Source organism: Acomys minous, assembly GCF_964271855.1.
Source record: "Acomys minous genome assembly, chromosome: 3".
NCBI lineage: Eukaryota > Metazoa > Chordata > Mammalia > Rodentia > Muridae > Acomys > Acomys minous.
The window spans coordinates 135,942,527-135,958,595 of NC_140485.1; the positions used below are offsets into that span (position 1 = coordinate 135,942,527).

General features: G+C 48.1%; 1 long non-coding RNA gene across 1 annotated transcript in view; it reads right to left on the reverse strand.

Annotated features, from left to right (window-relative positions):
• Window positions 1–16,069, reverse strand: part of LOC311595086 — a 344,736-nt gene that overhangs the window by 296,788 nt on the left and 31,879 nt on the right. Inside the window, exons 5-6 of the long non-coding RNA XR_014778308.1 lie at window positions 14,089–14,127; window positions 3,435–3,561 (exon numbers count right to left, since the gene is read on the reverse strand). This is a non-coding gene — a long non-coding RNA (uncharacterized lncRNA). The remainder of the gene's footprint in view (window positions 1–3,434; window positions 3,562–14,088; window positions 14,128–16,069) is intronic.

The window sequence follows — 16,069 nt, forward strand, 5'->3', positions numbered from 1 at the left end:
GCTGCACTCCAACCTCAAGTCACCAGCTCCAAAGCTTGGTCTTCTCCCTCATCTATGAAATGGAGACAGCAGCTCCCCGCCCCCGCCCCCGCCCCCGCCCCGCCCCGTGCATACAAAGCCCATGGGAAGCTGTGGAAGAAATCAGATGCACGCAGGGCACCTCTCACCCTCCCCACCTTTGAGGAGACCTCATTAGCTAAGTCACAATAGCTGTGGCCGTGTGCAGTCACATGTAAGTGACCCTGTGCTGGCCAGCGATCCCACCTATAGTATTTCTTTGCCTTCTCAAAATGTCAAAGGACCTAAAATCCATGTATTCATGTTTCCTGTGCAAACTCTAACTCTCTAGAGTTTTTTTTTTAAGTACAATGATGCTTATCAGAGGAAAAACATCTGCTCCAGTTTCTTTAATCTCTAATTTATCTAATCTCCCTTTGTAAAATAGGTATATTGCTAATGACTGAATTCCTGCCAAGGGAACGAAATGCTTGTTTCAATCACTTATTCTTCTCATTGGCTTTACCCTCTGAGGGACAATATCACACAACATAAATATAATGAATGGGCCACATTTTTTTTTCTTGGTATCTTCATCACTGGCCACTATCAGAGAGAACGAGAGCCTTCCAGGATGGAGGTGTCGTTTTCCATGCTTCCACCTGAAGCACCGCACTGTAGGTTTGTGACTGCAAATCTCTTTTTGCCATCTGTCCTTCACCAAGGCCCCAAGTGCCAACCCCTGGAGAACCCTCCGCGGAGAGTGACCAAGCCTGGATGCGGCCACCAGAGGGCGCCGCAGAGCAGCATGCCCGCCCCCTCCCAGCCGCACCCTCCCAGCCAGGCTGTTTATTGTCAAGGAGCATGTTTTTCAAAACCTGCACACAAGCAGAAGTGGTTTTCCTTCTACTTTTTTCCCCTCTTAGTGCTGTTTCTTTTTTTTTTCTTCTTTCTTTCTTTTCTTTTTATCATTTAAGTGATAGTCAAATAGGATCTGTTCCCGTTGTGTTTACATAAGTAAACAAAGATGGCACTTAAAAGAATGGAATTAGATTTTTTTTTTTAAAGTGGAACCTGGGCGTTTAGTGCTGTGGGCCTGGGGAGGGGGTTGGAGGATGAATGTGAGAAACCCGCACCCCCGCACCCACCCCCAATCCCCACACTATGCTAACATGAAGGAGTGAACAGCCCACTCCAGGGCAGGCCTGTGAATCCTATTTGAACGCTCTTCAGTATCTGGCCAAGCTGGAAGACAGCAGCTCCAGCTGGCATACCACTTAGCCCCCACTGTCCCTCTAGTCTCTCACTCTGAAAAATAACAGACTTTTAGAATTCCATACTATAACCTATTTAAATCACACCTCGGTGGGGTATGAGTTTTCTAGTATTTGTAGCATAATACGCACCATTTTAAAACCAGTGGTGTTAAGCACACCGAACCTCGGAGGCCAGACAATGCTCCTAGTGAGCTCTATTTCACTTTGTCCTAGTACATCTGCCCTAGTACCTCCCAGAAGTGGGGTAGTACCTTATCTGCCCCTTTGTGAGTGACATCTTCATTTATTCCACTCTTTTTAAAGGTGTAACCATGCTGTGGCAAGAAGGTGTCGGGGCTTCATTCCTTTCGTGGGTGAGTACTATTCTAGCACATTCGGTCTTGCAGTTGATAACCAGAAGAATGCAGGAAGCAAACCGGAGCGGCCGCCCTGGCCCTCACCTTTCAGCTGAGGGCTCTGAGCTTTTCCCACACAGCGCAGGGCCTGGAGTCACGGCCAGATCTCCCTGCTCACATATAGTTTTATATATATATATAAGATAATGATAGATACAAGGTACCAGATATTATGTTATATGAGGTTTATTAAATGAGCATGAGGGGGGAGAAGATAAGGGGGCTGGGGTACCCCAGAGAGAGACAGAGACAGAGACAGGAAGAGTAAGAAGAAGAGAGAGTAGAGAGAGGGGAGAGAGGCAAGAGGGAGGGGGAGGGAGGGAGGGAGGGCGAGAGAGAGAGAGAGAGAGAGAGAGAGAGAGAGAGAGAGAGAGAGAACACACACACACACACACACACACACACACACACACACACACAGGAGCCACGTGACAGTTTGTCCTTTTATATGGCCCTGGGTAGGGCCACGCCCCCATGGCAGGTAAGCAATGACATCACAAGTAGGCCGACTGAAGCCGAATCCTACCACGCAGTCCCCTTCCCTCCCTTGTCTTGCACCCCCTGCCACCACTCCTTTGCACACTGTCATGGACAGATGCGCCTTTCTTGGGAAGAACATCCAATCCACCAGCACCCCCAAGCACCCCCAAACATGTGACTCAAGCTAGGGCATGAACCAAACTAGGAAGAACCAGATAGGGTGTGTGTCAAGACACTTGCATAATAATGCAGACCCTCCCCAAAGTTCGCACATGGACGGGACAAGCCGGCATCCTTTCGGTCTTTACATCTGCCTTAGCCCAGGGGTTCTAATAGGACCACGGGGCTCAGACCCGGGCACTCGATGAAGGACACAGTGGCCATCCGCCCTTCAGGAGTTCTCTGCAATGGACAGCCCACAGTTCCTGACGAAGGTCAACTGGAGGGAACTTGGGGTGAGCGGTATAAGGAACTATTTCTGAACCTCGCCGCATTTTACTCACAAAGCCCGCTCCGGGGGCTATCCTGCTCCCACTGCTGAGACCGTGATGACACACTCTACAAGCTTCGTAAACATGCTGTCCCCTTGTTTGCACATGATCCATGACACACAGCTGAGGAGCCCCAGCCAGGACCCCAGCCCCGCTTTTATGACTTTCAGACCCTACTTCTGCCACAGCCTGGCCAAATCAATCCATGTTAAACTCATCCCCCCACCTCCTCGATGAACGCATACCCCCAACCACGGCTAGCACTTCCTCTGTGCCACCGAGACAGGTGTTTTGAGAAAAGCCTAGAGGGCACAACCTCCCAGGACACATCTAAAAATTAACTGAGGGGTAGCTACAGAGGAGACCAGTAAAATTACAAACATGGAGTCCTGAGTTCGAGCCCAAGCATCTATACTAAGAAGCCAGGCTGAGTAACCATAGCACAGTGGGGCGGGGGAGACACCCTCCTGTGTCTGCCTCCCCAGGTTGGACAGCTTAGCCTAGTCGATGAACTCCAGGCCTCTGAAAGAATCTGTCTCAAAAAATCAAAAGTGGGGAGCACCAGAGAAGCCACACTGTGGTTGACCTCTGACCTACAAATGCATGCAAACCTACACACACACACACACACACACACAAATAGTAGTGGTGGTGATAATCAACTTCTACCTGGGATAATCAGGACTTAGATTTTAGAATAAATGTGAGATTTCTTTTTACTATAGTTATTTTCTGGTATGTTCTAAAAAAAAATTTTTTTTTTTGGAAATTATTCAGGTGGGAACACAAAATACCTGCATTCTTAGCAACGCGTTCAGGCCAGACATTCCCACACTTGACTTAGAGTTGCCGCGACATCTGACAGTCTGCAAGATCTGTCCACTTGTTCCGGCAGCTTCAACCACGCATGGAGGATGTTACCTGGGGAAGGAAGGGCGTGGTCAAGATTCCAGCTGTAATGTGTTGTACAATCACACTGCGCACTTGCCGAAACTGTATTTACTCTGGAACTATTGTGGGGAAACACAGCAGGAAGGCCAGCTTCATCCTGCCTCACATTCTGAATACTGAACACCCTTGAACACTCATAATTTGTAGAAAAGAAAGCCGTACTCAAAGAAGGCTGGCTGCCTCTAAGAGGACTGAGGGCAATCGCCACGGTCCGAGAACTCTTTTGCCATTTCAGCCGCTCACCTTCCTGGTCTGTATTTGCTAGGAATAATGCTAGAGCTGTTTGTGCTGGGCCTCAGTCTGGGCAAGGAACAGATTCTCCAGGGACAGGAGGAGCCGAGGGCTGGTTTTCACACACCAATTCCCTGGGCTCCCACCGCAGTGTGTTACAGAGGAAGGGGAGTTTGGTCTCCAGTTGGGAAGGGGTTTAAAACAGTCCCGTGTTTTAATATCTCTATGTTCCAGGAGTTGGGAAATGAACGCTCAGAGTTTACGCCCATCGGGGTTACTCTCCGGCTAGCTCTGAAGGAAGTTGGGGGGATGGGGGAATGTTCTTCTACACCTTATTAGTCATGCAGAATTCAACTAGGCCTGATATGACATCACCATGTGGGTGGGGCTAAGGAATCTCAAACTGAGCATGCTCAGACCAAGCCCAACCCAACCATGACAGTTCTTTATTTCGCATTTGAATTTTTGAATCTCTTTTCTCCATCTCCCATCACCTCTTTAGTCTAGGGACCATCATCTGCCTGGACAATTACAAGACCTTCTGAACTCACTATTGACCCTTGCACCTACTTCAGTGTGCACCTCCACAATTTCAGGACACGTCTGGTCACCGCCAGTACCACTCCTTCCCTTTAGGCCTCTTTCCCATGGCCTGAACCCCAACACTTCACTGTTCCTCTCTATGTGCACTCCCCTCACCAAGGTTTGGTCTTGGACCAGTGGGCTATGATCAAAGATGGTGCATGCCTGTGGGCATTCTCAGGCTCATCCCGCCGGGCTCTTTTGTCTCTGGCAAGAGAAAGTCATGACCCAGATTTGAGGGACCACTTCAGCTAAGTCCCACAATAACGCTCTAAGGACCTCGGCTGCAGATGACCCAGAAAGAAGCTGTGACATGCTGCTGAAAATAGATATCTGTTACTGAGAGTCCCTGAGATCCCCACCCCCAGCCCCCACCCCCCACCGTGTTTGTTACACAGCACTGCCTAGTGAGTGCTGACTATCACATGGGGCTGTTTACCACATGTAGATCAAAATCCAAATTCCATAAGCTGATACCCAAACCCTATTTTCATTTCCTTAAGTTAGCCTCGCTTCTTCACACCAGGGATCTGTTCAACTCTTCAACAACCCGCTTCTGTTGTGTCAGGGACCACGTTAGACTTCTGCGTGAGAGCAGCTCCTATAAGCAAAGAGCTCCTGACCCCTTAGCCAAGCCATCACCTGCCTTTCCCCTATAGAGTACACTGGGTTTGTAGTTTGTCATTGGCTTGCCATCATGCCTCGCTTACACTGTTCCTCGTAACTGTGATTTCCTTCCTTCCTGGACGCCAATGGGCTCTCAGCATCTGGAAGAGTGCTTGCTAACCCTTGGGCCCAAGAGCTAGTAAGTACACTGACTCATAGTAGGCCCTCAGGACATTTTGGGAACCAATAGTAAAGGACTAAAAGGGAGGGGGGTACGTGAAGAGAGAGCAACTATTAATTGCTGATGGGCTGTGTGCCCTGGTGAAATGCTTGCTGAAGAGAGTAACCAGGTTATGGTCATACAGACGGCCCTCCTCTCCCACATCGGCCTACCCTGGCCTCTGGAGAGCGGTTAAGCCATCCCACGTTCCTGTGGTCGGTGGTCCTACTCTCAGAGGGCATGGGCCACTTCAGAACGTCTGGAGGATGGCTTGGAAACACGGATCATCAGAATGACCGATTTGCTGCACAAGGTGGATGGCTGCCCTGTGCCAAGGGATTCTCCACCTGAGACAGACAGTCTTGACCTTCCGATTTGCAAAGCATTTTCCCCTGAAGAGGCAAGAGATGAAGAGAAAAAATAGTGCCCCCTTGGTCTTCATATTGGCTACCAAGAAAACTCCTGAAAGGACCAGAGGCCACCTGTCTCCCTACATTCTAAAGCTATGCCTAGCTGCTATCTCTCACTGGAGATGCCTATTCTTGACCATGCCACCTCGCCCACACCAGCAACAGACATCCCAGAAACCATAGCCCAGCGTTTCCTTGTTAGATGTCACATGTCAGCTTCATTCAGTAGCGCTGAGAGCATGGAGAGGGAATGGGAGCATGTTCCCATCTGGGCCAAGATTAAGCTCATCTGCCTTGCAGAGTGAGACCAACGCTTGGCACAGGCTAGAGGTGGCAGGGGACGTCTCCCAGAAACACTGGTCTCAGGCAAGCCCACCCAGGGGCCGGGGAGGGCTCCTGCTGCTTTTGAGACTTAATCTATAGCCCCCTCCAGGCTCATACTCTTAACCCCATCCCCTTTGAAAGCACAAATGATACAAAGACTATGTCATCGTCGGTGTGAAGGACGGACAGTCTACTTGGGTCTAGACCTTAAAGGGAAAGGATTTCAATCTGAACTAGAATTTCTCCCATCCCCGGGACCATTCTTCGGGCTGCATTGATAGCTCGGTCAAATGCGTGTACTGCAAGCAAGAAGACCTGAGTTCAACGGCTGCAGAAGACGTAACAAACTAGGCATGGAGGGAGGTGAAGCGAAGAGGATCTCTGGGGCTTATTGGGCAGCTAGACTAGCCTACTTGCTGAGCTCTGGGCCAATGAGAGATTCTGCCTCAGAAATAAGCAAAGTTTGTTTGTTTGTTCGTTGCACACGCAAGTACACGTGTGCACACACGCGCGCGCACGCGCACACACACACACACACACACAAACACATACACATCTTTTTTTCATGAAGTCTAAACAGGAAAAGAGATGGCATGTAAGAGGTCAGTGTTGGTCAGTGAACACAAAATGGGTCAGAGGTCAGAGGAAGAGAAGACTCAGGATGAAGCTCAGGTCCGACAAAGGTGGGCACCAACAAGTAGCGTGCAGCCTGCACCAAGTAGCATGCTTCTTCAAGAAAGCGGCCCGGAGGCTGGAGGAATGACTGAACTGTTAAGAGCACCTACTACTCTTGCAGGGGACCCAGATTTGATTCCCAGCACCCACATAGAGTCTTAAAACTATAACTCTGGCTCTAGGGGATCCAATGCCTTCTTCTGACCTCCATGAGCGCCCAACACACACACGGTACACACATACATACATACATACATACATACATACATACATACATACATACACACACACACACATACATACATACAAGCAAAAGACTCGTATGAATAAAAATAAATGAATCTTTTTAAGAGAGAGAGTTGGCTTCCTGTTTCTCCTTGGTCCCACTCAGGGACATGTCAGCGTCTTTCCTCCTTGGCAGCTGGACCATTTTGTTTTACTAGTGTCACAGGCCAAATCACGTCTCCACCCCTACCCTGCACCCCTTACCCTGCCCCAAGTTCTTGCTGGGAGTCCTACTGTGATCCCTTAACAAAAGGGTCTCTAGATGTAAGTTAAGATGGGCCCTCTTCCCCAAAGTGGGCTCTAACCCCATAAAAAGAAATTATCACACAGGCACACACGGAGGGGAGGCCACGTGAGGACACAGTCTATCTGCAAGTCAAGGACTGACAGCAACCCTGCCAACACCTTGACCTCAGACTGCCAGACTCCAGAATGCTGTGAAGTTCCTGCAAAGGTGCCAAGTATTTGTCCCTGAGCTGTGACTGCCTGATCAGCACCTATAGCTCACAACAGCGCCTGCTCCCTCCCATCATCCGTGAAGACACAGCATGAGTGAGGAGGAAGGAGAGCCCTGATCCTGTCAGGATAGTAGAGTTGGGGTGGACAGCATGCAGGGAACCCCAGACAGAAACAGTGACTGAAATGATTGGCTGAGGGAGTAGCTCAGTTGGTGGAGCCCCTTCCTAAGAGTGCAGAATACTGTGTGTTCTACCTCGGGTAGTCTATGAAACCGAGCCTGGAGGTGCACGCTTGACGATCTTAGCACTAGAGGAGGCAGGAGGATAAGAAGTTCAAGATCTTCCTCAGCTGCAGAGTGAGTTCAAGGCCAACATGAGACATAAAAGAACACATGAGACATGGGTAGAGTGGAAACAAAAAGCTAAGAGCAAGGGGATTACAATCTGGATGTAATGTGAATAAATTATAATTTTTTTAAAAATTTAAAATAGGATACATGAGACTCTGTTTTGTTTTGTTTTGTTTTTTTAAGGAAGAAAATTATTTTATTTTCACAAAATTATTCTAACAGTGCTTGCTGCAGAATCACGGGTTGTTGTTTTTTTAATGTTTAAGCTCCATACTCTCTTAGATAAATAAGCCAACACTTAAGCAATATAAAAAGGGAAAAACCGACAACTAAAAATAAGCCACCTCTTTTAGCACAGCCCTAGAGCCCTGTGGATCCTCTTGCAAGGCTGGCCTCAGCTGCCACCTGCTTCTGTCCCCAGGGTGCTGGGCTCACAGGCAAGAGTGTCATGTATCCCCCCGCCCTGACTGAACTGGCTTTCCTGATCACCTATAACCTGCCTCCCTGATTCTGCAGAGCTGCAACTCACAGAGCAAGGGGATGGCGGGGACTCGCAAAGGTCCTGCCTCTATGCAAGAACCACGTACAGCAAGACAAAGCTACATGACACAGTCCGCTAGGATCAGAACCAGGCTGCTAAACCAGAATAAAAGCCAGCAGGGTGGGTGCCTTCCAGAACCCCACGCCACCCTGTGAGGCTGCACAAGCTGCTGGCACACAGGAGGCTCCCTGAAGGAAGTGTCTACGAAAAGCCTCCCAGGTGCCCAGCACTGAGTCACCCTACAAGTATGCTGAGCTGTCTCAGAGTTGCGTGCACTCTGCCCGCTCTCCTGGCCCCGATCTCCCTTAGCTGTGGGTTATTTCTACACAATCCGAGAAATCTCCTTCCTCAAACCCAAACCCCAGTTATGCTCCTGAGGCTGACAGCCAGCGATCCTGCCAGCAGCGCACCCCGTCTCACCTCAACACCTCCTGCTCACCCCGCGTCTCTGGACACTCAGCCCTTGCAACCAACCAGCTGCCCAGCCTCCCCAAGAAGGGAGCAGGATTGTATGGCTGGATTTCACCCTGAGTCAGAGCCATTTCAGCCCCTTAAATGTATATTTCTCACTTAATCCCAGTTCTTCACACTTGCTTTAGGATATGATTTAACATGAAATGTGAAATATTTGCTTGGTGACACTCGGGTTTGGTCTGCACACTGATTCTATGGTGCTAATCCCCGCAGAGAGCTATAATTTAAGACTGGGGTTTAACGAGAAGTGCCTTGCTCCCTGGGGAGCTCAGCCCTGGCTACATAAAGCCTATTCAGTGGGAGAAAACAAGAGGTACAGAGCACGCAAGCAGCCAGAGTCAACACCCCAAGGGAGCCCTGTGCTCCTGGCCGTTGCAGTTCCCCATATAGCACTGAAGACCCCAAGCAGGGGCCCAAGCTTTCCCGCCATCCCTTGCAGTGGACAGAGGGTCTTGCGCTCTTTCCCACTCATCTCTTAGGGTTTTGTTTGTTTGTTTGTTTGTTTGTTTGTTTCCTGATTTTTTTGTTTTCTGTCAAGCAGCTGAGGGTTGGCTGGGAAGGCAGTTCAACACACAAGGAGCTTGCTATGCAAGTGTGGAGACCTAAGTTCAAATCCCCAGAATCCATGAAAAGGCAGGTGCAGTGTGCATGTCTGCAATTCCAGCATTACTATGGTCAGACAGAAGGAGGAGACGGGAGAACTCCTATAGCAACAAAGAGACCTAGCATGAAACAAAGAGGAAGGTGAGGACCACACCTGAGGTTATCCAGATTGTCCTCTGACCCCCACACAAATGCTACAGCGTGTGTGTGTGTGTGTGTGTGTGTGTGTGTGTGTGTGTGTGTGTATACATACACATGCACACCAATGCACACACATGCACAAAGGGGGGCCAGGGTTAAGGCTCAGTGGTGATGCACCTGACTAGCATTTACTAGGTCCTGGATTTGATCTGCAGCACTGCAAAGCATCTTTGAGTCTGATACTGGCCTTAATATATTCTCCCAAACCTAGCATTTATTTTCTGTAGTACCTGCAACGAATCACTTTGAACTTGTCTCTATGGGGGTGGGGTGGGGGTGACACATGTTAGTATGTACATGTTCATGTGTGTGGATGTGGATGTATGTGCATAGAGGCCAGAGGTCAACCTCAGGAATCTTCCTCAATCACTTCCCACCTTGTAATTTGGGGAGAGGGTCCCTCACTGAACCCGGAGCTCACCGATTCAGCCAGGCTTCTTGACTAGCAAGCCTCCCAGGGATCAAGGATTCCCCCCCACCCCCACCCCGCCCCTGCCCCTGCCCCATCTCTGCCTGCCATGATGGAGCTGTGGACAGAGCTGGCCTCTGTCATGTGGGTAAACCCAAGCTCAAGTTCTCCTGCTTGTGTGGCAAGTACTTTTCCAACTAGGCCATCCCCACACGCCCCGCTCCAAACCTTCATCACGAGGAATGTGACATGCTGTGTCCCCTGAAACAGGACAACAGCAGCCTTTATCTTGTAGGGTTTGATAAGATTTAATCAGGGGACCATCTGAGGAAAGGCGATGACAGAAAGGAAGTGACTGACCAATGGAAGCTGCTAGAACATCTTTATCATTATTTCTGTAGAATGTTCTTAGGGTAATGAAAGAAGGTAATGAATGGTCCTGTGGTTATGGTAAAGCTAGAAACGTCAGCTAACATGACATTCATTGTACGAGCAGAAAAACAAAGATCATAAGAGGTTTGTTCACTTGTACATATGAGTGTGAAACATGAAGCCCTAGCCTGGCCATTCCTCATCCCTGGGCCCAGCTATGACCTGTTGTTCATGTCCTTGAAAAAAACACCCAGAAGCTATAAAATGGTGATAGTAGCAAGGTCACCAGTAAGTCTTCTCTTCGTTTCTGCTGGGGACACCAAGGCTCATGCATGCGGACCTCTGGTGGTGGGGATTCAGGTGAGCCAGCCCAAGGACATGAGTGTGTGAGAGCTGGCGCTGCACTTTGTCTGCCCTGGGGTGGTGTGGGCATGGGAGGGGTGCCACCCTTTTGCCCCTCACCACCTGGGGCAGGCAGGAGAGCAAGGCCCAGGGTCATGAGGATTGGAGAGCTGTCCCTGGCCCTCATCAGCTGTAGCACTTGGGAGATTGGGCCCTGCAGCTTGCCTGGACAGCACAGTAGAGCTGGCCCTGGCGGCAGGAGCACCAGTGAGCTGGTCCCCAGGGGTGTGAAAGCAGGAGAGCTGGTCCCACCCCTTGCCAGCTGCAACACTAAGTGAGCGATGCTAGAGAGCTTGCCCTGTAGCGTGGGTGACGGAGAGCTGCCAGGCTGTCCAACTCAGCTACCACCCAGGCCCAGATCCACGGCTTTGAGTTGTCCCACCTCAGCATCTACCCCATCTATGAACTGCTGGGGCACATGAAGAGGCTGGTCCTACAGATCCAAAGCTGCAGCATCACCAAGACACAGGGTAACAACAGATCCAAGAAAGCTCCAGATGAAGATCCAGTACTGATAGCATAGCAGAAGCCAGAGGCCCCCAACAGACCAATGATTCGTTGCAATGAACATTTGCAAGAAAAGATCTTCGGACAAAAGGGTGTATTGTCATGTTAACACACCGTGACACACTGCAGCTGCCAGGATGAGTGTTCATTTACTTGTTTGTTTGTTTGTTTTTCTTTTTTGTGGGGGAGGTTGCAAAGGCAGAGGGCAGATATGAAAAGACAGGGGGATGGGTGGGATTGGGGTGCATAATGTAAAATTCACAAAGAATTTCACAAAAAAAGGTTAAAAAATAATGAGGCCAAAATCAATCAATAAAAATAAAAGAATGGGGGGAAACGAAGAAATCAAGATGGTAAAATTATGCAGCTCGGATGGAAGTAACTATGACTAATATGTTCAAGAAAATTAATGAGAATATGGACAATTTCAGCTAAGAACAAGAAACTACAACACGAAAAATAAGCAGATTTTTTTTTTATGGAAAAGTAATTAAAATTCGAGACTTTGTAACAGGTTTAATGGCAGATTCAAATGGCTAAAGAGAGGTTTAGTAAAATGGAAGATGGTTGATAGGAAAATATCCAGAAAACTACAGAAGTACAGAGGCCTAAAAGCACCAAAGGAAGAAAAGTTTGAGATAAAGCACAAAGGACAGAGGACAGCACAAAAAGGCCAATCGTTTGCCACTGAAGGAGAAGAGTGAGGCAGCCAGGTGAGAGGTGAGTGTGTAGACTTAGCCAGGCTGGTGCCCCTTCCACTGGTTTTATTCCCATGTCTAGACGGGGAGGTGTGAGTTACCAGCGACATCTGGTGCCAGACTTAGAGGGCAGAAGTACTGCTGTACTGCCCACATCCCTCTACACTCAGAAGGCAGGTGCAGGTCACGAGATGTTCTCAACACTCAAGTCGTTTCTCACCCACTGTGTGGCTTGTTGTAAAGCACCAGCCGGCTCCTGTCAGTTTTTCTTTCCTAGTGTCCTCAACCCTCGGATAAAGTGACTTCTTTTAACTCCATATTGGAGGATGAGTAAGACCTTGCCACCAAAGATAAAATTTTGGAGGCAATCAGAGATGTCAAAAACTGTCACCGTCCTGGCCTAATTTCTGTTGCTGTGATTAAAAAAAAAAAAATCTGACCCAAAGATCCTTGGAAAGAAAGGGGTTTGCCTGTCTACGACTTCCATATCATAGCCCATCATTGAGGGAACAGGGCAGGAACTCAGGGCAGGAAGCTGGAGTCAAAGGAGAGCAGAGCCACAGAAGAATGCTACACATCACAGGCTTGCTACCATGGCGCACTCAGTGTGCTTTCTTAGCTAGCCCAGGACTTACTGCTGAGGCATGACTTCACCCTCTGTGAGCTGGACCCTCCGGCATCAACTGCTAACCAAGAAAACGCACCACACACTTGCCTACAGGCCAATCTGATGGAGGCAAGTTCTCAGCTGAGGTTTCCTCTTCCAAAATGACCCTAATTTGTATCAACTTGGCAAGAAAACAAGCCAGCATGTGACCCATCCATGCAGGTGTCCACCGTCTCATCTGGTCTGTCTGTCTTGTTGACTGTGGCTCCCCTGAAGCACTGAGCCAGCCCAGGGATTTACATGGCTGAACACCTGTGACAAGTCTGTGAGTCCGTCTGTGTGCACACGTGTGTCAACGCAGCTCCTGCTGTTCTGGTTCTGTGCCTGGACCACCCGCTCCTGACTGACAGAGGCGGTTTTTAAAGAGATGGTGGCTGATACTGCTCCTCAGCTTATGGGTTATAGATTCGATCCCCAAGTTTAAAATTATAAAGAAGACTACATCTTAGAAAAACTGCCGGAAACCAAAAGCAAATCATGCACATGGAAAAATCAGACAATGTTACACAATGCTGGAGAAGAAACCGGCTACAGATCCCTCGGTTGTTTGCCAGGGAGAACGAAAGATAGACGTAAGTGAGCAAAGTAGATAAAACAGTAGGGTGCGACCCTACTGTTTATAGTGAGCCAAAGAAAAATTTAAAGAAAAAAAGACATGCCATGCAAGCACTGATCAAGAGAAGAACAGTATTGGCGTGTCAATCTCAGGCTAAAGGGAACCTTAGAGCAAGTGATGTCACGTTCCGTAATAGTAACGGGGTCCACTCTCTAAGAGGACCACGCAGCTCTAAAAATGTATTCATCCCACAGCAAAAGCTTCAAATCACACAAAGCAAAATCCAACCAACTCAAAAGAGAAACCAAAAAATCTGCCATTCTTATTGGGGACTCTAACGTTGTCTTAGCAATCATAAAAAAAAATCAAAGATAAAGCTGATATGACTATAAACCTAAATATACTCTCGATCAAATTGATCTGATTGATATTAACAAAACATCTGGCCAAAAACAAGATTTATGTAACATAGGACATTCACTGAAATATGCCATGTTTGTACAAAAAAAAATCTTAAATTTAAAAGAAATAAATCTACAAAGTATATACAAAAGCAGAAACAAATTAGAGATCAATAACAGAAATACTTCTGGAGAGTAACACACTTCTAAATAATCTGTGATTCAAATACAGGATCTTGAGAAAATTAGAAAATCTTTTAAATTGAGAGAGAATGAAAACATCCCATATCAAAACATAATCAGTGTGTCATAAGAAAATTTATAGCGTTAGATGCTTATGTTAGGTTTAAAGAATGCTCTCAAAACACGAATTGAATAACTACCTTACAAAATGGACAAGAAATCAAATTAAACCCAACATGAGCAAGCAGAAGGAAATAATAAGCAGGGCCAACAGAACGGCAAACAGAGAAACGAAGGCTCCATAGAGACATCCTCCAAAGCACAGGACCAGACGAAACTCACCTCCCACACTCACGCTTCAGCAGCTCACTCAAACAAGCCCTGAGAAAAAGTCACGACAGATTAGTTTCTCGTCGCTGCTATAACAGATTAACACAGCTTCAAACAACAGCCACTCGTTGTCATGATTGGGTGTTGTGTCCCACAGACCCATAGACAAGGTGTCTGCAGGGCTGCGCAGCCTTCTGGAGGCTCCATGAGAGTAGGCCCCACCCAGGTAGCTGGAGTCTCTCCCTAGGTCGGGCCTGCTCCATCTTCAACTCCGGCTGTGTCGGGATGCGTCTTTCTCAAGCCATCCTTTCCTCGGGTCTCCTCCATCTCCCTCACGAGTGTCCTGGGCCCCCACCTCAGAATTCCTTCTAGGATCTTAACTCTCCTCTGTCATATCACCCAACACATTCACAATGTCTGAAAGTTACAATGTAGACATCTTGAGTTGCTGGGGATGCCCATAAAACTTGTCTAATATAAAGTAATAATAATAATAATAATAACAACAACAACAACAGCAACAATAATAGAGGAGAGAAAATGGTCACTATACAAGTAAACATAAAAAAGTTACTTTTAAATAACAATATTTCATCCATTTTTCTAAAAGAGAATTAAATTATATGAGAAGAATGCCACAGAAAGTAGAACCAGGTATGAACAAAGATAACCTCTTTTCATTGGTTGGTTTTGTTATTTTTTGTGGCATTTTCATTTGTTTGTTTGTTTGTTTGTGTTTGTTTTGTTTTGTTTTGTTGTCTTTTTTGAGACAGAGTCTCACTATGTAGCTTTGGCTGTCCTGGTATTCGCTATGTAGACCAGGCTATCCTTGAACTCAAACTCACAGAGATCCACCTGCCTCTGCCTTCCAAGTGCTGGGGTTAGAGGTTGCGCCACGATGCGGGGCTCACGGATAAGCACAATGGAGAAAGAAAGGCACTGTGGTACTAGCACATCAAATGCTGCCCCAATGCCTCAGCCCCGGTGGCCAGTAAAGGGATTTCTGATTAAACAGCCAGCTGAGGGAAGGCATGCGATCATTTCTAAAATCAAAACAACGGGCAAGAAAGGGGATAGAAAGGAGCAGGGGCAGCACACAGAAAACAAGCTGTTAGAGTGCTGTCTGGTGACTCCACGGCTCAGAAACTGTAAACAAATTACACAGGCTCACAGAGGGAGGGGCTATCCTGAAGCCCAGCCTCTTGCTCACTGCAGCCCCAGACACCTCGAGAGTGCTCCCTCCTTCCCCTGCAGTCACGAGGCCTCCTTCTGGGTCCGGAAGCACGCTCAGCTCCACAGCACCCCAGCTTCCCAGGGCTACACTTGTTTCTACAGTTCTGCATTGTGAGCATGTACAGATTCGCCAACAAGATTTGCTTCTGTTTGATGACCACACATAAACACTCCTGCCTGAGCCAGTGTGGGTTTGCAGAGGGAGGATGCCTGGAGGACAGCAGTGGCACCCAGAAATGCACTGCAAAGAGCACGAAAGTACACATCTGAAGAGAAGGGACTGGTCCCAGGCACGGACAGAATCTATAGAAACATCCCACGCACGGCCACAAAATACTTGTGCTACGGCCAACTAATCTGCAGTGGTTCAAACTCAAGGGGCCCTGATTTTACTCTCAGGATGAAAATGGGGGTAGTGGGAGGGAAGGAAGGAAGGAAAAGAGAAAGGGAGGAGGAGGGGAGGAGGAAGAAAGAAAGTGGCTTTGCCTACTCAGTGAAGACATCAACAGTGGCACCCAGTGGCTAATGGCTTCAGGGGTGAGTGACGCACACACTTTCCTCACTTGGCTATTCATTTCTACCATCCAAATCATAGCAAAGAGAAGGAATGGGATGCTTAGAGTCAAGATGGCTGGCAGAAAGAAGCCTGGAGCGCTGGAAGGGCCAACAGCAGATACCTTAAGGGCTCGTGGTACTCTGCCCTGACAACCAGCCCGCTCCCCCGCCCCTACACACAATACACTAGGTATGATGTAATGCG